The sequence below is a fragment of the Dasypus novemcinctus genome, chromosome 5 (assembly GCF_030445035.2).
Source record: "Dasypus novemcinctus isolate mDasNov1 chromosome 5, mDasNov1.1.hap2, whole genome shotgun sequence".
NCBI lineage: Eukaryota > Metazoa > Chordata > Mammalia > Cingulata > Dasypodidae > Dasypus > Dasypus novemcinctus.
In genome coordinates, this window is record NC_080677.1 from 10532789 (window position 1) to 10558027 (window position 25239).

Genomic DNA, 25239 nt, shown 5'->3' on the forward strand with positions numbered 1-25239 from the left:
AGGTATACAGTTTCTTTCTTTGTCAGTTTATTTGAATATACTTTTTTTAACTTTCAATTTTTTAAATAATTTTAGACTTACAGAAAAGTTGCAGGTAATACAGAGCTCTCATATAATTATAGTTTCACCATGGACCATGGGTAGAGAAGGTACAGGATGTGGCCATCAGTGAGTGCCTGAGATGAAGGTGAGGTGAGATGGTAGAATTACCGATAGAAATGCTGGATAGTTTGAAGTGAACAGTGGCTATTGCCCCACCACCCTGTCAAGAGCTGGAGAGAGCTGAGGGGCCAGATGTTGCAGGGCTGATTAAGACAACAAACCCAAATGAAAATAACAGTCAAGCTTTCAATCACCTGCTGCAATAGTCAAATAGAGATGCGAAACAGGAGGAAGCACCTGCTCCCCTCAACGTTTCATGGTCCGGACAAGGATCAGATGGAACACAAGACATTGAGATTGTCTGAGTGCCAAGGAAGCCCCAAACAAAAGGCTTCTGTTGTTTTATGAACTTGAGGGCTGGGAAGAGTTAGAAATGGAAGGTTTAGGAGTGGAAAAGCACTGATTCCTCAAAATGGAGAAAATGTCTTCAAGTCGCTCATCCCCCCAAGGATGGTGCCAAGGGAAGCCTCAGCCAAGGGCCACCCATTGACGAGGTTACTGAATGGAGGTTCCCGTTCTAGGAATGCAGATATGGGTGAGAACCTGGTGACCAGGGGGTTACTCCTTGACTGCAACTCCCTTCAGAGACCACAGTGTACTGGCCATGCACCAAGCCTGCTGTGGGGTGGGGACGCTTTCCCCCTGAAGCCTGCCAGGCAAAGCCTTTGTAATTGTATATGGGTAAAACTGAAAGAGCACACGTGGAATTTTGAACAGGATCTGGATTCCTCACACTTCATACATAGACCCTGAGAGGCAACACAGTCACCAAGTTGTGTCACTTGAAGGTACAGCATCCCAAGAACAATGGGAACAATGGATCAGAGATGAAGGAACGAGGGGTCTATGTAGAAGTTGGTGGTGGTCCTTCCAGCATGTCACAGCCTGCAAAGAGTGTGTAGCTTATCCACAAATACTAATGGGCCCCACTGGAGAGTTCCAGAAGTGGTGGAGAGTCTGGAAATGGAGAGACAAAAGTGGCAATGCTACATTCCAGAAAGGAACAGCAAGATCAGGGTCATCAAGAGCAGACACCATGGGAAGCAGATGTTGCTCAACTGATAGAGCATCTGCCTACCATATGGAGGGTCCAGGGTTTGATACCCAGGGCCTCCTGACCCATGTGGTGAGCTGACCCATGCACAGTGCTGCTGCGTGCAAGGAGTGCCATGCCATGCAGGGGTGCCCCTGCATAGGGATGCCCTACGCACAAGGAGTGTGCCCCACAAGGAGAGCCGCCCCACACGGAAAAAATGCAACCCACCCAGGAGTGGCACCACACACACGGAGAGCTGATACAGCAATATGACGCAACCAAAAAAAGCTATAGTTTCCCGGTGCTGCATGACAAGAATGCAAGTGGACATAGAAGAACACAATGAATGGACACAGAGCGCAGACAATGGGGGAGAAGGGGAGAGAAATAAATAAAAATAAATCTTAAAAAAAAAAAAAAGGAGCAGATGCTAGGATAAATCCAGCATGGATGCAAGACCAGAGAAGAATACTGCCATGGACACTAGTGAAGGATATCCAGGGCTCAGAAGAAACATAGCAGTGGACAGCCACATAGCAGTGGACAGCAGGCCAGGGCAGTCTGGGTCCAGAACAGACCAGCTATGCTCTATGGAGGTGACTAACCATTCTGGTTTGCCTGGGATGCAAGAATTTCAGTGCTAAAACTAAGAAAGTCTTGGCAAGCCAAGATAACTGGTAACTATCACCTTAACTTAGCTGATAACTACCACATTAGCTGTAGCAGTCGCCAATGCTGAGGAGCCTGGGATCAGACTGTACTCGAGAAGCCACCGTGAATGGCAGCAGAAGGGACTGGTGTGGGCAGGCTTGGTCAGACCAGAAGAGCCACAATGCTGAAGGCAGCACTGCCGGGCAGCCAAAGGTGAGCGCAGACAGCCACCCTGTCCCTCGTCACCACCAACACCCCACTTCCAGAGCAAGGCAGCTGGTTTAGTTTCCTGGGCTGCTCAAGCAAATACCATGAAATGAGTAGTGTTAGACAATGGGAATTTATTAGTCTACCATTTTGAGGCTAAAAGAAAGATCAAATAAAGATGCCAAGGAGATGCTTTCTTGCTGGTGATCCTTGGAGCATCTCCCTTCTGGGTTCTGTTGAATCTCAGCATCTTGCTTCCATGGATTTCTCTCCATCTGTCTGAATTTCACTCCACTTATAAAGGACTCCTTTATAAGAGTAAGAGGATGAAGACCCCTCCTGATTGAGCTGGGCCACACCTTACCTGAAGCAGCCTCATCAAAATGTCCTGCTTACAGTGAGTTCACACCCACAGGAATGGGTGAGATTAAGAACATGGTTTTATAGGGTACATACAGCTTCAAACCACCACAGCAGATGTCACTAATAATCTCAGGCCCCTTTCCCAGAGGAACCTGATGCAGCCCCAGAAATCCTCTCCTAGCACCCTCAGGAGGTCAGAGTGTGTGCTGGTTGATTCCATCCATGTCCCACTCTGAGACACCTCTCCTTACCACATTCTGGGTTTGGATTAGTATCCTCGTTCAAGGTGTGCCATAGCTTTTCTTTGGGTAAACAGATAAGCCAAATGTATAACTTATGATGAATAAGTTTGATACTTTACAGTGTTCTGAAGTGTCTATGGCTAGCAGTAAACCTTTCCTTGCCTTATTCATATTCTTAAAAAATCTTGCTAGAATTGAAACAAATCCTAAATCTTTATTTATAATGCCCCTATTTAAAAATCCCTGTTTCCTATGGTGACCAATTTACCAGAATTCTGGGAATTTAAAAGTGTGGCATTCATTGTTTAAAATGGCTATGGGGAATGGCAGGAAGAGATGAGCGGTGGAGGCGCCTTTGGGACTTAGAGTTGCCCTGGATGGTGCTTCAGGGGCAATCACCAGACATTGTAAATCCTCCCAGGGCCCACTGGATGGAATGTGGGAGAGTATGGGCCATGATGTGGACCATTGACCATGGGGTGCAGAGATGCCCAGAGATGTACTTACCAGGTGCAATGGATGTGTCATGATGATGGGAGTGAGGGTTGCTGGGGGGGAGTGGTGGGGTGGGGGTGGTAGGGTTGAATGGGACCTCATATTTTTTTAATGTAATATTTTTACAAAATCAATAAAATAAAATAAAATAAAATAAAATGGCATAAATTATTCATTCTCTCCTTCTGGAATTAGTCAAGCAAGTAATGTGGCCCAACACAGGATGGGATTTATTTATTTACTTACTTTCATACTTATTCATAATACAAATGTAGGTTGCTGGGAAATCACCTCCAAGATTCCTGACTCGGGAAGGTTAACTAATGAAGAGATTTGAATGAACAAATTTGTCCTTCTATGGAGTTGGTGTTTCTGTATGATGGAGCTGGACTCAGATGTGATCTCTTTTCACAAGCCTTTCCTGTTACTTTACCAGAATTGTAGTTGGTGCTGGGGTTTAACATATACCCAGGAGATCTGAATCTCTGGACTGACCATATGATAGCCAGGTCCTGAGCCTCAACTGACTTCAGCTCCTACACTTTGGTTTATTGGATTTACCCCACTCAGCTAACATGGAGTTGAAGAATGTCAACCACCACATCATGGAACCAAGAGTGCCTACAACTGAAAGCAGGAGGATTGCATCCAGCATCCATGTGGAATCTAAGCCCCCTCTTGACATAGATGTGGAATGGACACAACCAATCCAAGGTCCACAGGATGGAGGAATAGAATATGGATTAGAGTGGACTTACCGATATTCTATTCATGAACTATTATGGTTAGTAATTGAAGAAAATGTGGCATTGGTGTGGAAAAAGTGGCCATGGTGGCTGCTGGGTGTGGGGAATAGGAGGAAGAGATGAGATGTGGAGGCATTTTCGGGACTTGGAGTTGTCCTGGGTGGTGCTGCAGGGACAATTACCGGACATTGTAGGTCCTCCCATGGCCTGCTGGATGGAATGTGGGAGAGTGTGGGCTATGATGTGAACCATTGACCATGAGGTGCAGCGATGCTCAGAGATGTATTCACCAAATGCAATGAATGTGTCATGATGATGGAGAAGAATGTTGCTATGGGGGGAGTAGTGGGGTGAGGAGGTTGGGGGGTACATGGGGACCTCATATTTTTTGAACATAATATTTTTAAAAATGAATTTAAAAATAAATAAATAAAACAAAACATAAACTCCAAGCCTCTGGAAATCAAGTCTCCAGATGACAGAGGATCTTTGGAGGAAATAACAAAACTTTGGACTTGGAAATCAGGATTGAAAATGCAGTTATCTAGGAAAGATTTGTGGAAGTCTTAATGTCTGATTGCTTGCATCCCTGCTTCCTGCATGCTAAACCAACAAGTTTTTCGCAAGAGCCATATGAATAAAACCAATGTCATCCTGGACTAAAAAGGACATCATCAATGGGAGAGTTATAAGGGGAAACAACTTCAAGAGGAAAATCATGGAAGCTGAGATCTGGAATTAAGACATCACCTTGGGTCAAGAGAGGAACTCCACACATGTGTACAGAGAGGGTGAGTTGGCCCCAGCAGTTGAAGAGGGTAGATGTTCCCATGTGATATTCAGGGAGAGTTTTGCTACCCCAGGTTACAGAGAGAGTGGAGCACATTCCCTGGGGATTAGGGAGTTTGAAGTCAATACCCCATACGTCTGAGAGGGGTTTGCCTGTCCCCATGAATTTGGATAGGTCACCAACTCATTGCTCTTAGAGGGTTGGGCATGTATGTCAAAGGTTATGGAGGATGTTGTTTTCACTTCACTGTATTAGGGTTTTTAAGGCTCTAAGTCAAAGATTGGAGAACTGTAACAATCACTCCAATGCTCTTGGAGGGTGATGCCTGGAGATTGGTTGACACCCAGATGCTTGATGAGGCTGGAACCAAGAAAATGACCATTGGGCCAGACTGTGGAAATGGTAGGTCCTCATGATGCCTGAGGGAGAAGAGATCATTGTCTTAAAAATGACTGTCACACTTTGAAATCGAATGGGGTATGCCCTGCAGGATTACAGAACTGTTCTCAACCCATGACTCAATTTTTCCTCCAAATTTTTCCTTATGATAATGAAAATTTTTATCTGTTTTCTGTCCATATGTATACTGAAGCAGATATATTGTTTTGTAAGTTTCAGAGGTCTAGAGTCAGACAGGAATTGCCCCAAGACAAACTGTAATTCTGTAAACTGTTTCTTATATGATTTTGTACTTAGTATTGCTACTGAAATATGATTTTCTTAAAATATTGTAATTTCTTTTTGGAATTCAGAAGCTGTACTAATATACTACCATATGGTTAACAGCTTGCAAAAAAAAAAAGAAAAAGCTGTTATTTGATCACCCAGTGCATGCCACCTAGGCAAAGACTCACCAAAAGCTTGAATTTACCCTTAAATGACACATGATTTTCTCTAACTACTCCCTGGCCTTAAATCCTCATGTTCAAAATAGTAGAATGAAAATGGTGAACTACTTCCATGAAGTTGCACAGAGAAGTGAGAAATAGCTTCACTAGCTCCAGGCAATCCACAATTTCAAACTCAATCCTATGGCCTGGCCTTTGAGGGCCCACACCTGACCCTTAGCTGTCTTTTCAGCCATTACATTCTTCTCCTCACCCTCCTCTGGTCACCTGCTCCCTTCTATGTACATCACATCCATAACACCTTGGCAGCCTTCTTATTTTTTGTTTATGCTGTTACTTCAGCCAGGAACACCTTCTCTCCTCTTCTTCTAATACTGAAGTTATTTTATGATGGCTCTTCCTTGGAATGGCCTTGGCTGAACCTCCCTTTGCCATCACTTACCCATCATTCATGCAGAGTTTTTCACCACCACTTTCTTCCAGTTCACAGGGCATTTTGTGACCTTGTCTTAGCACTAAATGGAAGAATTAACAGTATGCAATTCTGTCTTCCACAGCACAAGGAAGCATCCTTGGAAGCTGAAACTAAACACATTGTAATTGCTTAGAAAATTTGTCTTGAAGAAATAAAGGGGATCTTATGCTATTCAACAATAAGATCTTAGTAATAATCCAAAATCATTCATATCCCTTTGAATTAAAAAGTGAAAACTTATGGAAGTACAGGTAAAAACGTTGGGCATATGTATTGTATTGTATTGCATTGTTTTGTATTGTTTTGTATTGTATTGTATTGTGTTGTATTTTATTAGATATAACACTCTAAAATGTGAAGTAAAGAAGGCAGACTGACAAGGGACCTCAGTTCATGAGGAGCAACTTAGCACTGAGTTTCCTGCATTTTTTTTTGCCTCAGCTATCCAGGCACAGAGCTGAAGAACCCAATAATACAAAAATGCCAACAGGTGCAGATAAAGGAGCCCACAGAAGAGCCTGCTCTCTCTAGCGAAAGAAATCAAGAAAATGATGATTCCTGTCAGCCTGGCAAGACAGAAAACCTCTGGCCAATAACTGCTCTACTCCACCCAAATACTACAGAAAAATACCAAGGCAACACAGATGGACTTCTCTAAAAAGGATTTTGAAGCAGCTATCATAAAAATGGTTTAATGAGCAATAATCAACCCACTTGCCACAAATGAAAAATAGGAATTCTCAGCAAAGAAATAGAAGATGAAAAAAATAAACAAAGGGAAATTTTTAAAACTGAAAAATTACGTAACCAAAATAGAAAAGTAAATGTATGACTCAGTAGGAAAATGGAGAGGATAGGGGAAGGAATCAGTGAAATTGAAGCCAGAAAAATAGAAATTGCCCACTCATAACACAGAGAAAAAAGATTGAAAGGAAATGAACAGTGCTTCAGAAAGTTGAGTTACTATAGCAAACAGCTAACATTTGTGTAAATAAAGTTCCAGGAAAAAAAGGAGAAAGGATGGCTGAAAAGAGTATTTGAAAACATAATGGCTGAACTTTTCCTAAATTTGGAAAAAACATAAAACTACAGATTCAAGAGGCTGAGAAAATCACAAATAACATAACTTTTCCCAAAAAAATATATCCATGCTAAAACATATCAAAAGCAAACTCTGAAAACTCATGACAAAGAAAATATCATGAAAAGGACAAGAGAGAAAAGACACCTTACCTATAGAGGGAAATTTTCAAAGAACAGTGGTTTTGTATCAGAAAATATGGAGGCCAAAGGAAGTAGCATGACATTTTTTAAGTACTAAAAGAAAAGTCAAAGCAGAATTCTATACCCAGCAATATATTTTAGAAATGAAGGGAAAATCAAGTCATTCTCAGATGAAAGAAAACACACAAAGAGAATTTTTCACTAGAAGACCTACCCTAAAGGTATGGCCAAAGGAAGTTCTCTAAACAAAAAGGACATGGGAAAAGAAATAATCTTGGAGGATCAGGAAGAAAGAAAGAACAGTGGAAAGAGAAAAACATGGATACAATAGATTTTCACTCTCCTCTTGTGTGTTCCAAATTATGTCTTACAGTTGAAGCAAAAATTATAACATTGTCTTAAGTGACTATCAATGGATGCAGGGGAAATATTTAAGACAATTTGTTTTAAATGACAGTGATTAAAGGGATTTAAAAATGAAGTTTCTACACCTCACTCAAACTGATAAAAGAGCAACATGAGTAGACTATATAATGTTATGTGTATATAATATGAACAACTACTTTAAAAACTATTAAAAATACAAAAAAACCCACTATATATAAATCAAAATGTAATTCTAAATCTATTCAAGTAACCCACAAGAAGGCAGGAAAGTATTAACCAAAAAAAATAAAAAGAAACTAGAAATGACATACTTAAGTCTTAACATATCAACAATACATTCATGTAAATTACCTAAGGACACCAATTAAAAACAGCTTAGTAGAGTGGGAAAAAATTACCAAATCAATGTTGTCTATATGAAACTCACTTCAAATACAATATAGGTAGCATGAAAGCAAAAGGATAGATAAAAATGTATATTTTGATGTAAAATTTATGTAAACTAAAGCTTCTTTAAAAATTAAAAAATTAAAAATTTATTATGCCAAACAATCAAAAGAAAGCAAAAGTGGCTGTGTTAATATCATATAAAGTAGATTCCAGAGCAAAGGAAATTACCAGAGGAAGAGAGAGAGATTATATAATGATAAAAAGAGTCAATTCACCAAGACTACATAGCAATCCTAAATGTGTATGCTCCAAACAAAAATCGAAAACTGACAGAACTGACAAATCTACAATTATAATTGAAGACTTCAACACCCCTTTTCAACAACTGATTAGAACAACAAGTACAGAAAGTCAACAAGAATAAAGAACTCAACAACACCATTAGCCAGTAGTGTCTAATTGACATTAATTGACATTTGTAGAACACTCCACGCAATCACAGCAGAATATACATTCTTTTCAAGTGTCCATGGAATATTTACCAAGATAAACCATATTCTGGGCCTTAAACAAATCTCAACAAATAAAAAAGAATTAAAAGTATACCTTTTGTGTCCTATGACCACAATGGAGTCAAATTAGAAATGAATAATAGAAAGATAACAGGAAAAGTCTTAAAATACTTCAAAACTAAACAACTAATCCATGGGTCAAAGAGGAAGACTCAGGAAAATTTTAAAAATACATTGAACTGAATTTAAAAATACATCCTAGATATCAAAATTTGTGAGACACAATCAAAACAGTAGTAAAAGGGAAATGTATAACTCTAAATGTATACATGAAAAATAAGGTAAATATGGTATATATATTCAATGGAATATTATTCAGTCATAAAAAAGTAATGAAGTTCTAGTGCATGCCGCAACATGGATGAACCCTGAAAACATTATGCTAAGTGAAATAAGTCAGACACATGAGGACATATATTTTATGACTACATTTGTATAAAATATGTAGGATAAGTAAATTCATAGAGATATAAGGTAGATTAAAGGTTATCAGAGCTATGGTTAGGGGAATGGGGAGGTATTGCTCAATGGGTACAGAGTTTCTGGGGTAATGAAAGTTTTTCTAATGTATGGTGGTGATAGTGGCACAATATTATAAATGTAATTAATGCCACTGAACTGCACACCTAAAATGATTAAAATGACCAATTAGATATTGTATATGTTACACACAGTTTAAAAAAAAACTCAAGTAAATAATCTAAACTCCCACATCAAGAAATGAGAAAAAAAAAGAAGAAAAACCCCAAAGAAGCTGAAGGAAGGAAATAATAAAGATAAGAATAGATACCAGTAAAATTGAAATCAGAAAAATAATAGAGAAAATCAATAAAACAAAAATCTGATTTTTAAAATAGATGAGTGAAATTGGCAAACCTCTATCAAGACTGGCAATGCAAAAACAAAGCAAAAAGATGTGTTACCATTATCAGGAATGAATTATGGGCTATCACCAGACATTAAAAGGATCTTAATGAAATACCATGAACAACTCTACAATACAAATTTTTTTTAAAGATTTCTTTCTTTCTCTCCCCTTCACCCCCGCCACCCGTTGTCTGCTCTCTCTGTTCATTTGCTGTGTGTTCTTCTGTGTCCGCTTGTATTTTTGTCAGTGGGTCAGGAATCTGTGTCTCTTTTTGTTGTGTCATCTTGCTGCATCAGCTCTCCGTGTGTGTGGCACCACTCCTGGGCAGGTTGGACTTTCTTTCACGCTAGGCAACTCTCCTTACAGGGCACACTCCTTGCGCGTGGAGCTCCCCCACATGGGGGACACCCCTGCATGGCACAGCACTCCCTGCGCACATCAGGGATGCATGTGAGCCAGCACAAAACGAGTCAAGAAGGTCCTGGGTTTGAACTGCAGACTTCCCATGTGGTAGGTGAACGCTCTATCCATTGATCCAAGTCTGCTTCCCGTCTACACATACAAATTTGACAACATACATGAAATGGGCAAATTCCTTAAAAAGCAAAAATTGTCAAAACTTCTGTGACAGTTTGAAGTTTTTTGTGAATTCCAGGAAAGATCATGTTCTTGAAACTAATCCATCCCCGTGGGTGTGGGACCATTTGATTTGACTGGATTCAGTTGGGGGCCTTTGACTGGATGATTTCAGTGAGTCATACCCCAGGGTAGGTCTTGGTCCTTTTGCTGGAGTCCTTTACAAATGGAGGACTGAAAGCAGAGACACACAGACAAAAGCCTCCCAACCAGAAGGAGAGGTACTGGAGGTTGGAGGCTGGAATCAGCAGAGCACAGCGGTATGGAAAGAGGTCCCCAACGGTCTAGGCCCATGGAGCACTTTGAAGCTGAAGAGAAAGGTCCAGAGGAGAGGGGAGAAATGAGTGGATCGGCATTTTGCCCTGCTGTGTGCTTGATTGCCCACAGCTGAGCTTGAAGGGAAAGCCTCTTTAGATGATACTGCCATGTGCCTGATCCCCACAGCTGCAACTTGGTGAGACAGCATCTCTTGATAATGACTTGATTTGGACCTTTTCATGGCCTCTGAACTGTAAGCTTTTGACCTAATAGATTCCCAGTATCAAAGTCAACACATTTCTGGTATATTGCTTTAGCAACCCTTAACAAACTAAGTACTCAAGATGAAATAGATCATTTGAATAGTTCTAACTATTGAAGAAATAGAATTTGTATTTTAAAAACATTCAAAAAAAGAAATCTGCAGGACCAGATGGTTTCACTGGATAATTCTACAAACATTTAAAGAAGTAACACCAATTCTGTACAATCTCTTCCAGAAAACAGAAAAGGAGTGAATTATTCCCAACTCATTTTATGTGACCAGTATTAATTATTCTGGTACCAAAACCTCAAAAAATAGTACAAAAAAAAAATTACAGGTCAGTATTCCTTATGAATATAGATTCAAAAGTCCTTAACATTTGGATGGATTGTATGGTGTGTGAATAAAACTGATTTTTTTAAAAATCCTTAACAACAATTATTAACAAACACTATATACATATATGATGCCATGACTAAATGAGGTTTATTCCAGGGGTGCATGACTGTTTCAGTATTTGATAATCAACATAACTCTCCATATTAACATTCTAAAGAAGGAAAATCATCTGATTAAATCAAATGCAGGGAAACATTTGACAAAATTCACTGCCAATTCATAACAAAAATGCTCAGAAAACCTAGGGATATGGTGGAACTTCCTCTACTTCATGAAGAACATCTACCAAAAACAAAATCCTTAAAGCTAAAATCATTCATAAAAGTAAAATACTGAATGCTTTTCCCCTAAGACTGGAAACGGTGTAATGATGTCCACCCTCTCCACTCTTACTTACCATTGTTCTAGAATTCCTGGCCAACCCAATAAGCAAGGCAAGGAAATAGACCTGCATATTAGAGAAGAAGAAATTAAACTGTCCTTATATGCAGGCGTCATGATGGTCTACACAGAAAATCCCAAGAAATTTGTGAAAAAATTTCTATAACTGAAAGGAGAGTTCCGCAATATCTCAAGATATAAAATCAACACACAAAATTCAAATTTATTTATGTATACTAGCTATGAACACATGGAAACCAAAATGAAAGATTCAATGCCATTTACAATCATTAAAAACAAAATAAAATGAAATACTTAGGGAAAGCAGATTTGGCTCAACTGACAGTGCCCGCCTACCACATGGGAGGTCCAGGGTTCAAACCGAGGACCTCCTGACCAGTGTGGTGAGCTGGCCCATGGGCAGTGCTGTGCGTACAAGGAATGCCGTGCCACACGGGTGTCCCCCCCATAAGGGAGCCCCACACGCAAGAAGTGGACCCCATAAGGAGAGCGACCCCACATGAGAAAAGTGCAGCCTGCTCAGGAGTGGTGCTGCACACATGGAGAGTTGATGCAGCAAGATGACGCAACAGAAAGAAACAAAGTTTCCCAGTGCTGCTGACAAAAATGCAAACAGACACAGAAAAACACACAGTGAATGGACACAGAGAGCAGACAATGGGGGGGGGGGGCGATGAGGTAGAGAAATAAAAATAAATAAATCTTTTTAAAAAATGAAATAGGTATAACCTAATAAGCCATATACAGACTTGCATGCTAAAATTATAATACATTGATGAAAAATCAATTAAGAACTACATAACTTAGGACATATATCATGTTTATGCATTGGAAGACTCAATATAGTAAAGATTTCAGTTCTCCTCAAATTGATATATGTTTAACACCATTACTGTAAAATACAATCAAAATTGTATATACAGACCAGCTTACTCTAAAAGTTAAATGGAAAGGCAAAGGACAAGAATAGCTTCAACACTTTTGAAAGTGAAGAACAAAATGTGAGGAATCACTCTACCTGGTATTAATAAATATTATACAGCAACACAAGTCAAGTCAGTGAGTGTTGGCAAAGGCATAGACACCGACCAATAGAAAAGAATACAAACTCAGGGTCAAATATTGCTCAGTGGTTGAGCACCTGCTTCACATGTATGAGGTCCTAGGTTCAATCCCTGGTACTTCGTTAAAAAAAGAAAGAAAAGAATATGCACTCAAAAAGAGATTTACATGAATATGCCCAACTGAATTTCCAGAAAGACGTAAAAGGAATTCAGTGGAGAAAGGACAGACTTTTCAACAAATGAAGCTGTAACATTTGGACATACATGGGGGAAAAAATTTACTACCTTCTAAACCTTATACTTTAAACAAAAATTAACTCAAAATGTAATAGATTTAGATCCAACTATAAAACTTTTAGAAGAAATCATAGGAGAAAATCTTGGGAACCTTGGGTTTTATGCAAAATTCCCAGACAGGACACCAAAAGCATAATTCATCAAAGAAAAATAAATAAAAATTTGACTTCATCAAAATTTAAAACATTTGTTATCTGAAATACCCTATCAGACAATAAAAAATACAAGTTACAGACTGGGAGTAAATGTTTGCAAAGCACATATTTAACAAAAGCATTATATTTAGAAAATATAAAGAAAAATCTCAAAACTCAATTTCAAAAAAAAATACAATTAGAAAATGGAAAAAAGACATAAGCATTTCACTGAATTGTAAACACAAATAGCAAGTAAACACATGAAATGATGTTCATCATCACAAGTCAAGCCATTAGAGAAATGCAATTTAAGACCATAATAAGATATCACTATAAACCTATTAGCTAAAATTAAAAAATTTTAAAAAGATGGTGTGGTGATTTGAAGCTGAAAAGTATGTTCTTAAAGTTAACCCATTCCTGTGGGTGCAGACCCACTGTAAGTACGATCTTTTGGTGAATAGGATCTTAAGTTAAGATGTGATCATAAGCCATTCAGAGTGTTCTTAATCCTCTTGCAGGAATCCTTCATAAGAAAATAAAATTCAGACAAAGCAAGAAAGCCACAGAATCAGGACACTGAAGACAGTGAAACCTGGAAGAGAAGGGCGAGCCCAGCAGATGCCGCCATGTTCACCATGTGACAGGAGTCGGGATCACTGGCAGCTGGTCTTTAGGGAGAAAGCATTGCCTGATGATGCCTTGATTTGGACATTTTTTCCCAGCCTCAAAACTGTAAGCTTGTCAGTTAATAAGCTCTCATTGTTAAAGTCAACGCATTTCATGGCATCTGCATTTCAGCAGCCCAACAGTCAAGAACCGATAGGAACAATGCCAAACGCTGGCGAGGTTGTGGAGAAGCTGGGTTTCTCGTATGTTTCTAGTGAGGATGTTAAATGGTACAGCCACTCTTGAAAATTGTTTGGGTGTTAAAACAGAAACTAAACATAGTAACCTCAAGACCCAGCAATTGCACTCTCGAGTATTTGTCCCAGAGAAATGAAAACTTATTTTCACACAAAATATTGAAGGTTTATGGTACCTGTTTTTGTAATAACCCAAACCTGGAAACAACCAAAATGTCCTTCAATATGTAAATGGTTAAGCAGCCATACAAAGGACTACTATTCAGCAGAAAAAGCGAACAAACCATTGATACATGCGAAAATGTGGATGATTTCAAGGGCATTAAGCGGAATAAAAATAGCCTCTCTCCAAATGTCACATGCTGTATTATTCCATTTATATAACATTCTTGAAATGATAAAATTTTAGCAATGGGGACCCTCCTGATGGTTTCTGGGGCTAGGGGTGATGGTGGGGAGAGGGGTGAGCAGGACAAGGGAAATCTTTGTAGCAGTGAAATAGTTTTGCTTCTTGGTTGCAGTTACAAGCAGCATGGAGTTTAAAGTGCCCTCTGCTGGTCAAGAAGAGATACTTCAGCAAAGAGATGACAAGTTTGAGTGAAATAGGTGACAGCCAAGGGCTCCTTAGAGACTTACCCCTCAAGTTTAGCCGATACAAAATAGTCAATGCTTATTACAGGTTAAACCCGTGATAAAATGTCATAGAACTATACACACATTCTATCAATGGAATTTAGTCATGTGGGGAAGATGCAGGATGTCTCTTTTCTACTCTTGCAAATTCCTGGGACTCTATCATTATCTCAAAATTTTTAAAAAATTAAAAAAGAAAAAATGACATCCATTTAGGTGTTTTGAATCTTAAGGTCTTTTAATGAGACTGGCTCCAAATTCTTGAACTTATTGGGATCTATTTTATTACTGCCTTCTCAGCACTTTTTCCAAGAAGCTAAATAGATTCCCATGTCCATCCTGACACCCCGACCTGGTATAAGTACATAAAGCCCAAGTATGCCCTTGGCCCACTCATTACAGGTACGTCGTCCTATAGCAGACCCTTCCTAAAGCAATTCCTCCATGACCCACCTGCTCCTTCCACGTAATTAGGGCAGGAGCCATCTTGTCAGTAAAACAAACCAGTGGGAGTATGATCCTGGCCAGGCACTCCTTTCTCCAAACGTGTGAACCAAGTCTCTCTCCAAGTGCCTGAACGTGCTTTGGGATCTCATTTCTTTCATGCCTCTCATGTACAGAGACAGAAGAGAAGACTGAGGGCCAGAGTAGAGCAGAGAAGAGGTATAGAAAGAGGGTGTTTTGAAGGCCCTTAGTTCCTTTTGGTGTCTGGGACTACGCTTGGAGGAGCAAGGAGCAACGTGAACATCTTCAGCCGGACGTTAGGTTGTGAGGGAATTTGCAGAACCAGTATATCAATAGTGGCTATCTTTTTGGAGATGGGATTGTGGTCAACATGTTTCAACCATCCTTTATTTTCAGCTTTTGAGCACTGTAAAACAATACTTTAAATACCTGTATGATGTTTCAATATGGTTTTTATGGTGTCCCAGACCCTGAAATAAATCCTACCGTGAAAAGCAAATATTGGACAGAAGAGTACTGGGGAATAGTTTCTCTGTAATTCAACCAGGAAGTTCTCCCTCTGCGGAGAAGTTTTATTATGGAGTACTCAGGTTCAAGGAGACATTTCCAGTCTTGCTTTTTTTTTTTTTTCAGGGGCATTTTTGAAACTGTAATGTGCCTGCAGATTACCCATAACATTGCTGCTTGCAGTTCTAATTCAGTGGGATGGGACAGCCTGCATTTCCTACAGACTCCCAGGAAATGGCTGGGCTGGTCCTGGACCACCTTTTCCTCCACTTTGAGGAGTGAGGCTCCAAGGGCTGCATCTTCAATCACGGAGGCTCCACTACGCCTGGGAAAGCACCCGCCAGGTCCTTTTGGAAGCCCTGTCCCGGTGAAGCTGGCCTTGGGGCATTGTGCACTCAGGAGCCTTCCACGCCCTGCCCACCCGTGACTACCTACCTCCTCCCCACACATTCCAGACTGCCTTGGAAGAGTCCCCCCTCTCCCAAGATCCAGTCCCTGCTGCTCTGGACATCAGAACACTCTGTCTCGTGCTGGTACCTGATTTTTCACATTGCTCCTTCTCTCTGGCTCACGCACTGTCCAGGCATGGCCACTTCCATTGAAGTAACAAAGTTAGAGGGTCAAGCCTCAGGTATGGGTAGGAAGGGAAAGGGGGGAAGATGGCCCAGTTGCATAGCCCCAGGCTGCCTCCAACCCTGGGGGCGGGAATGCACCTCATCATCCAGGTGCACCAGCCAAGAAGCAGTTGAGTCTGCTTCGCTTTGTTGCCTGCTGCGTCTCCCCTGGAAACCTCATGGGAGGTGGCAGTTGGTTGAACACAGGGTTTGGGTGCCCTATTGTACCTGCCATCATGACACCCTGAGGTCATGCGAGTGCTGCTCCTGCTGGCACAGCACTCTACAGTTTGCCTCAACGCCCTTGATCTTAGTCCAACCTCAGTGCTCCTGTGGGGATCACAAGTGCAGAGGAGTAAATGCAGACTCAGGAAGCAACTTCCTCAAGGCTCTGATGGGAGAATTGTGTGGCCAGGACAGTACCACACACAGAACAATGGGGAGGAGCCTTGAGCTCCTCCTGTCATCCCCGAGCCCGCACCTGCTCCATGGAACCCCAGCTTCTGCTCTGGAAGCCAACGTGCACAACCCCATCCAGAGACCAAACAGCCCGAAGCTCTCGGCGCCTCTGCCGGGTGCCGACCGTTTCCATCTTGGGGGGTGGTATCCCAAGCCCTCCCCCATTCCAGTGCCCTTCCTCAGCACCCTCCTCCTGACTTGCTCCTTCCCGAAACAGCCGTACCCAGAATGGAGCATGAACCCCAACTCCAGGCTGTCCGCACAAGAGTATAGAACACCTCCCTGACCCCCACCCTAGACCTCCAACTGATCTTCAAAAATAGGTCTTTCTACACATTCTACAACCGAACTATTCCCCTTCAGTTGACCTCATACCTTTCCCTCAGGGATTTTATCTTGAGAGATTTGGACCGATCAGCAAGATTATGTTGGATTTTGATTCTTTCATTCAATGTTTTGCTCCATGATGTGTGCAGATTTGATAAATCTTCTTGCTGTGATTAAACAGGCTAATCAAGACACCGCCTGGGATACAGCCCTGTGGCAAATCACCAGAGACTTCCCTCCAGGCCAGCCGTGATGCCTCGGTCCCCGGTGGAGATGCCAATGGAACATTCTAGAGGCCTCAGAGCAAAGCAGTCACCCCATCATCCAACAAAGTCGGGAACAGCCGGCTCTCGGAAGATTGCTGAAGCTGAAGAGGTGCCTGCTCATTAGAACTTATTAAAACCGCATATGTAGCTGCATGCGCTCCAGGTCCAAACAAGCTGCCATTTCCTGCTGATGTCTCTTGCCTCAAGAAGACCAACTTACAGCAGCAGGGGCCAAGTGTGGCGCAGGCTCATTACCAAGACCATATGCTGTGGGAAAATCAAGGAGTGTTATTCAAGATAAACTCGCCTGCTATTGCTCGAGCTTATGAGCCTCGCCTCCCCCAGGGCTGCCAGGGAGGGGGCAACATTTGGGCAACAAGGCTGGTCAAAGAAATGTTTAGGTCTCCCTCGATGGGGCACCCTCTGATTGCATCCTAAGGGCGGAGCCCAGCCTGAGCCTGAGGTCGGACCCCGAGATCCTGGACGCCGCCCCTCACAGCCCAGACGTCTCTCCCCACCACAGCCGTGGGGATGATACCATGGTCTCTGAGTGGCAGGTGGGGAAACTGAGGCTCAGAGAAGTTAATTAATTAGGCCAAGCCCTCCCAGCCAGAAGGGTCAAAGGGGTCTGTCTGCGTGCACAGCTAGAAGCACGTGCAAAAGACACGTGATACAGCCTAGTACGAGCTCCCATGGGGCGCCAGGAAGGTCACGGCCTGTCTAGGGTCTTCCTTCACCTTGGCCCAGGACCGTCTCTCCCAACGAGTCTCCACGCTGTGTCCTCCAACATGCACCAGCCTGCGATTCCCAGCTAAGCCCCACCTCAGGCCCACCTCCCCTCCCCTCTCTCACCAGGATCCTGCCACTGTCCCTTGTTCTCTGTGCAGAGCCTGGCCACCCCCCTCACTCCCCCCCACCAGATCTCCTCAGCTGGTTGCTGTCCTCCTTCCTCTCCCCTTGGCCCCAAGCTGTCCCAGCTTCTCCTTCCCTCAGGGCCACGTGCAGATCTTTGTGACCTCCTATCGCAGCATGAAAACAGGCTATTGAAAAAGCTTAATGGAAAGCCCGGAGAGATGACTGTCATAGCCCCCACCAAAGAGGTCCACCTCCTAATCCCTAAAGCCTGTGGTAGGTCCTTATGTGGCCAAGGGACTTCGCAGGTGTGCTGGTTAAGAGCCTTGAGATGGGGGATTGTGCTGGACGATCCAGGTGGGCTCCATGGAACCACAAGGGCCCCTAGAAGAGGGGCCAGGAGTGCCTGAGTCAGAGGACGGGACGTGAGGATGGAAGCAGTGGTCTAGCAGTGCCGTTACTGGAAGGCAACCACAGGCACCGAGTGCTGGTGGCAAGCAGCAGAGCCTCCCCGGAGCCTCCAGGGGACCTGGGTCCTGCCAGCCCATTTCAGGCTTCTGCCCTTCAGGAGTGTAGAAAAACAGATTTTGTTATTTTAAGCTATAAGGTGGGGAATGTATTATTAAGCTGCTTGAATCCCTGAGGTTGTTATAGTTTGAAGTTCGTGTACCACAGAAAATTGTGTTCTTAAAGTCAACCCATTGTTTTGGATGTGGACCCGCTCTAAGGAGGATCTTTGGGTGAGTAGGATCTTAAGTTCAGATGTGATCCACCTCATTCAGGATGGGTTTAATCCTCTTACTGGAGTCCTTTAAAAGAGAATGAAATTCAGATGAAGAGAGAGAGCCATGAAAGCAAGAAGCTAGAAGCAGTGAAACCCAGAAGAGAAGGGAGAGCCCAGCAGGTACTGCCATGTGCCTCGCCATGTGACAGAGGAGCCCAGGATCGCTGGCAGCCAGTGTTTAGGAAGAAGTTTTTGTCTTGGCGATGCCTTGGTTTGGACATTTCCCTGGCCTCAGTACTGTAAGCTTGTAAGCTAATAAGTTCCCATCATAAAAGCCAACCCATTTCGTCAGTGGAGCAAACTAGAACCAAGGCTGTCAAAAACAAAGCCATCATCTTACTCCTGGCATCCTGAAGCTTGACATCAACAGGTAACATGGTGTTGAGTGACTAAAGGGTGGGAGGATTCAGACCCAAAGTGCTGAAACTCTCCCTTTCCTGGGACACGGCAAAGGCTCGTGAAAGATGGTGAGTAAAATCCTTGAGTTTCTAAGAAGGGAATGTTCTGACCCTATCAGCAGCCCTGTACCCCCAACAACCTTGGCTGGACCAAGCCACGGGGAGGCCAGCCCTCCACTGCTCCTCCTTGGAAGTGGCCATCTTCTGAGTCTCTCTGAGTGGTCCCTGCTCCATGTGCACAGTGTCTGCCAGCCTGGCCAGGGGTGGACACACAGACACACAGTCCCACGCCAAACACAATCACACGCATGCTCACCCGCACCACCACACGCATGCACACACCTGTACACATGCTCACACCTGCTCTCATTCACACCCTCACTTTCTCATGCACTCGTGTGCATCGCCCTGCACTCTTACAACCACCCCCACACACACACCACAGTGCGTGCACACTCACCCTGCCACAGACACACGTGCACACACATACACATATATCTGAGCTCTTCTCCTCTGTGATCCCCCTGGGAAGGGGCAAGGCATGGGAACGTTTCGGAAGCTCTCCGGTGTCCCCTGCTTCTGGCACATTTTGCCCCCACTCAGCTGACACCCTGATGAGAGCAAAGCCAGGCCCAGTGCAGACTCACTTAAGAAACAGATGAGTGAAAACAAAACCTGTTCTGACCCACTCCTCTCTGCAAGTCTCCCTTCCTTTAAACACAGGAAGCCCCTTGTGCATGCACCAAACCAGTGTGAGGGCCTGTCCACACCTACACTCAGGTGTGTTCTGAACTTCTGTGGTCCAGAACCTTCCAGGAACCCCATTTCCTCCCATCTGCTCCAGGCTCACCTAGGAAAGGGGCTGGGAGTCCTTCCTAACACCTCAAGGACAGTAGCTGTGGGCTGTGGGGAATTAGGGGGACTGTATGACATTGTCCACTACCACAGACATTTTACAAAGCTCAGCCTCTAAAGCTTACCCAGAGCCACGTCGATGGCCCATGCCATATACAAGCACTGTTCACTGCCTTCTCTTTCTGGGGTGCTTTCACAGTCATTATTTTATCCTTACAAGAGCACTATGCTACTTACGTACAAGGAAACAGAGAGGTAAATGACCATTGAAAATATATGTGTCATAGTGTATACAGGATTGACCTCTGCTTCAAATCAGGGTGAAAAGAAATAAAACAAAATAGAATTTCTATGGCTAAGAGATTGAAAATGGAGTCAGGAGGCCATTCAGAAGGTTATTTTGATGCATGTCTCAGCCAGATACCACAAACTGTCAAAGTGTACAAAGCCTCAAGTAACAATTTCCCCAAAACCAAAAGACATCCAGATACCAGAAACAAACCACAAAATCAAGAGCTCAGTAAACTCTCTATTCTAAAGATCATTGGGAGCACCCCTAGTGCTCTCCAACCACAACCACTTGTCTAACATTCTTTTCTTTATGTAAAAACCCTTGCCAAGCACCAAGAAAGAACACAATTTAGGCTGCTACCTGAACCTGTGCTCCCTGAGTTGCAGTTCTAAGACCTCCAATAAACACCTGTGCCTTGCAGCTCAATTTATTTCTCAGTCAACACCAGCTTTCTTTCTCGCTTGTCAAGTTTCTCTCAATTGTTATCACTAAATCCTCTTGTTTGTTGGCTACAATTGCCCATGGCCCCAAAAGTACCCCTAATCTGAAAACCTATATTTAACCTCATCATCTTCCCTAACTGCTGCATCTCTCATGTTAAATCTTTCGGGTACAACAGGTCGACCATCTGCCATGGCTTTGAGTCCTGCTCTGTAAATGAACTGCTACACTCTGCTGCAGTCAGAATTAGAGCATATTGGATGTAGAGCAGATTTCCCTTGAGTTTTCCTAACTTCCATCCAAATGGACCTTAAATCCTCAAAATATTCAACCATGATTCTCCCAACTGGACGGTCTAGCCCCTATTTCGTTTCTCAGAATGAATACTTCTCTTTCATTACCCAACAGGTATTTGACTGGCACTACGTCCAAGGCACCGAGCTTGCTCCTTAGTGTAAACCATGATGGATGGCCCAAGTAGTCTCTTCTGTCTGGGGATTAGAGTCAGGTGTTAAGCACTTAGATGCACCAATACACATGGAAAGTTGTGCAGCACAGGGGGCAATGAAAGAGAAATCAAGAGATATCTATTTTCGATGGCCAGGAAAACTACTCTGAGGAATTGGCATTGAAGCCAAGACCTGAAGGTCAAAAAGAAGCCAGATTCTAGGAAACCGCATTTCCATTCCTCCTTCTTTTATTATACACCTCCCTAGGGGTCCGAGGAGAGTCAGCGCGTCAGGGCATGAGCTCTGGTCACTGGTCCTCTTCAGTCTACCCTCAATTATACTCCAGGGCACTGACAGTATTTCCAGATGAGCACGGGGGAGAGGCGCGCTGAGCTGTGAGGTCCCTAGGCAGGGGCGTGAGCCCCTTGGGGTGCTGCTGGTCTAATTTGGACTCCCCCACTCAGTGCCCACCTTGGGGGTGTGGCCCTTGGAACAGGTGGATGCAGCCCCCTCCTGGGGCCATTTCAATGGGGGTGGGCTGGCTTTCTTCACTCCACTTTGTTTTCCACCCTGCCCTCAGTTTCTCCCCTGGCCCTGCCCCTCTTTGTGTCCTCTGCATTCAAAGCCTGCCTGCCCCCTCCCCCCGCCCCTAGGTGAACCCCAGGTTTTTAACATAATAGTTTCAGATGTGAACATGCAGCTCTGTAAATGTGTGTGTGTGGTGGGGATAGGCAGGGAGGGGTCCAAGGAAGGAGGGGTCCAGATTTGGTTGGTTTTCGTTTTTAGAAAACTATTTTTTAAAGAAAGAAAGAAGGTGGAGGGTCTGTTTTTTGGTTTTGCTTTTGCTTTTTTTTTTTTTTTTGAAGAAAGTTCTCGCATACCTATTTAAATACGCATTCTGTTTCGTTTTTTAACAATGTTTAAATAACATCTGTGCCTCTGTGGGTCCTTGGGTGTAGGCCCCAGGCCAGGAAGCAGCCTGGCTCAGTTCTGAGGAACCCTAGAGCTGAAAAAGAAAGTGCCAGAATAATGAAGACACGTATAATTCCAAATATCATAACGTGACGCAAGATCCGTATGCCCTGTAAGCTGCAGATCCTCGAGCGGGCACTGGTGAGGTAAGACAGAGGGTCGGGGGCTCATGGCAATGCCGGGGCTCTTAGAAGGGGCAGTGACGCCTCGCCCCCATGGGTCCTGAGACCATGCTGTGACACACTTCCCTTTTCAGCAGGGTGGACCAGATGAGGCCCAGGATGGAAGTCAGACAAGCCTTCGGCAAGCTCTCCACAGCACCGCCTGGCTGTCACGAACACGCGTGAGCTGTATGGCAGTATAATTGGAGCTACAAAAACAAGGCATGTCATTAGACAATAGAAGGAGAACCACATGCCATAAAAACCTTTCAGACTTCTCCGTTGGTTACCTCTTGAGTTATTTCCAGAGTTTATACCTGTGCTTAGCCAGGAGAAGTAAGGAGAAAAGTTCTACACCATCTTGTCCAGACTGGAAGTCTCTGTCTTATTATTATTATTATTTTTTGAGGTACTGGGGACCAGGGATTGAACCAGCAGGACCTCGTGTGTGGGAAGTCAGTGCTCAACCACTGAGCCACATCGGCTCCCCTGTGTTGGTTTTTTGTTTGTTTTGCTTGTTGTTTGTTGGTTTTTTCAGGAGGCACCAGGAAACGAACCATGAGGGAGGTGGGTGCCCAACTGCTAGAGCCACCTCTGCTCCTTGCAGTCTTATTATTTTTATGTAGTAGAACCTTGGCTCAAAGTCAAGTCTTTTGACACATTGCACCCTCTGCATCTTTTGTACCATAAGGAATGGAAAGACAAATTGAGCTAAGCACATGTGTGGCAGGATAATTCAGAACGTTGATGAATTCATCGGCCTCTGGGTTATTTCAGAACCTCCAAACGGTGTTACATAAATAAGCTCCGTTCTTTGAACATACCAGTAGTCCACATGTACTGCCCCACATTGTCAAGTAATATTTTAAAACTGCTAAAAATCTGCTTGCTTTCAAGAAAAGATGGAAGCCTATAAACTTTGTCACTTTAAGTCCTTGACAAATGTTCATTATGTAAATCTATTGTAACACCAAGTGTAGGGGGAAAAAAAGAACTCAAATAAATCTCACATAGACAAGAGTTGTAACTATGATCTCAGAGCTCCAGGCTCCCCCGGAGAAAACTATAATTAGTTTTTTCATTTTCTTACACACCCCACAACCAAATGCTCTATTCTCAAAACGTGTTGTTAGGAAAGCATATTCCACGGGCGAGGTGTGAGGCTGATGGGGCTGAGTTATGACACATTATTAAGGCACTAATAGTGTGTGAACACAACCCCATAGATGCCAGACCCCAGGGCCCTCCTTCCCAACATATTTCCAGCAAGTCCAGTGGCATGTTCTGGGCTTTGCTCTCCTCACAGCTTCTATGAGGAATTCTGGTTGAATTCCTCAACTCTCTTCATGTCCAGATCCTTGAATTCAGGAGGATTTGAAGCAAAGGTTGACATAATTGAGCTGAGGCTAGAAAGCGGGGTGGGATGCAATCTCAGTTACATATCGAGTCATCCACTCATTCAGCAAACAGTGGAGACCTCGGGAGTGTTGGGAGCACTCATGGGGCTGAAGAGCCCAGTAGACTGACCTATATTGAACCAGTAACTAAGGTCATTAAAAGTGTGGGAAACACTAGAAAAGAGTACCCAGTGCAATGGAGTCATACAAGAAGGGTCCCAATCTGGTCTGGGAGTCAGAGGAGACCAATCTGGGGAAGTAAGAGCTGGAAAGAGAAACAGAATGTGTCATTCCATGTGACCTTGAGCACAACCCTGGAAGTCTGTTCCTCATCTGTCAGATCTGCAAAGAGCTTCATAGGGTCATTGTTAGGAGGATTAAATGAAATGAGAGATGTAAAGCGTCAGACAGGTGATTCCCAAACCCTAGGAAGAAAACACGTGGACTTCTTTCAGACAATTTAGCTTTCCTGCAAAAACTGTCAAATAAATTCACGTGTAAATGGATTTTTCCACAGGTGGATGTGGTATGATTAAAAATATTTGATTTAATTATTTATGTCTGATGCAATCTCAAAGTCTTCAAGGCATGATTCACATTTCCCTCTATCCCTACAAATTCCCCCAAGTAACTCTGGGCATCCTCAGGGGAGGCTAGCTGTCCACTCACCATGGGAGCTGTGTTCTCTCCTCTGCCAAGACACTGGCCTCAAATATCAGGACACCTATACCCACTATCACTGCAGGGTTCCAAATCGCCGGCCATGGGCTGAATAACCAGGTCCACAGATGTGGACTGTGTGTGTGTAACTGAATGCCTCAGATAGTCAAGCACTCCAAACTTCATTCACAGACCCCTACCACTGCCTTCATTTATTTATGGCTATATACTTGATTCCTAAAAGCTTTGGCATATATAGCCCAACAACGAGGCAATACTGCTGAGATTTTCTACTCTCAGAGCACAAAGCAGTCAATTAAAAATCTGAAATTGTCTTTGTGTCATCACGTTAACAATTGGTGTTTTATATTTATTTGTTTTTTTAATCTAACATGTTTTAAACTACATAGCCTTGTGTAAATTACAATTCTAGGAAGGGACACTGTGTTTACCTCAGTGCTCCTGGGTTTTTATACGTTTATTAAAATGTCTCAGCATATCCTCATGATCCTCGAATAGTACCACAACACTCCAGAGCATTTAGAGTAACATCACTCTTTCTGCTGGATAAAGGCAGAAAGAAAAAAGAACCCATTTCCTTGGCAAGTAGTTCATTTCAAACATAGCCAAGAACAAAGCATCACTGTCTGAGTCGCTCGAGTGGCGTTATGAAATATCCTAAATTCAGCACCTCTCTTTGCACCTCAAGGGCCAGTCCTAAAATTCCCATCTTTCCACAGAAATGACAGCTCTTGGTTAAAATACAACTACAAATGAAATTCTACATGCTTTCATAACAGTGAGCCCAATATGATAGGATCCCTTTTAGCATACCTTGACCTCAGAGCTTCTCAGAGCCTCTAGCTCCAGCAGGCTCACTAGAACACTTTAATTCCATGCCACTCCATGTTTGCTCAGAAGCCGCTT

At 43.1% G+C, this 25239-nt stretch overlaps 1 pseudogene; it reads left to right on the forward strand.

The window, feature by feature from the left end:
• The first annotated feature begins 22199 nt into the window (after positions 1-22199).
• LOC101439354 (spermidine synthase-like) overlaps positions 22200-25239 on the forward strand; it is a 29124-nt pseudogene continuing 26084 nt past the window's right edge.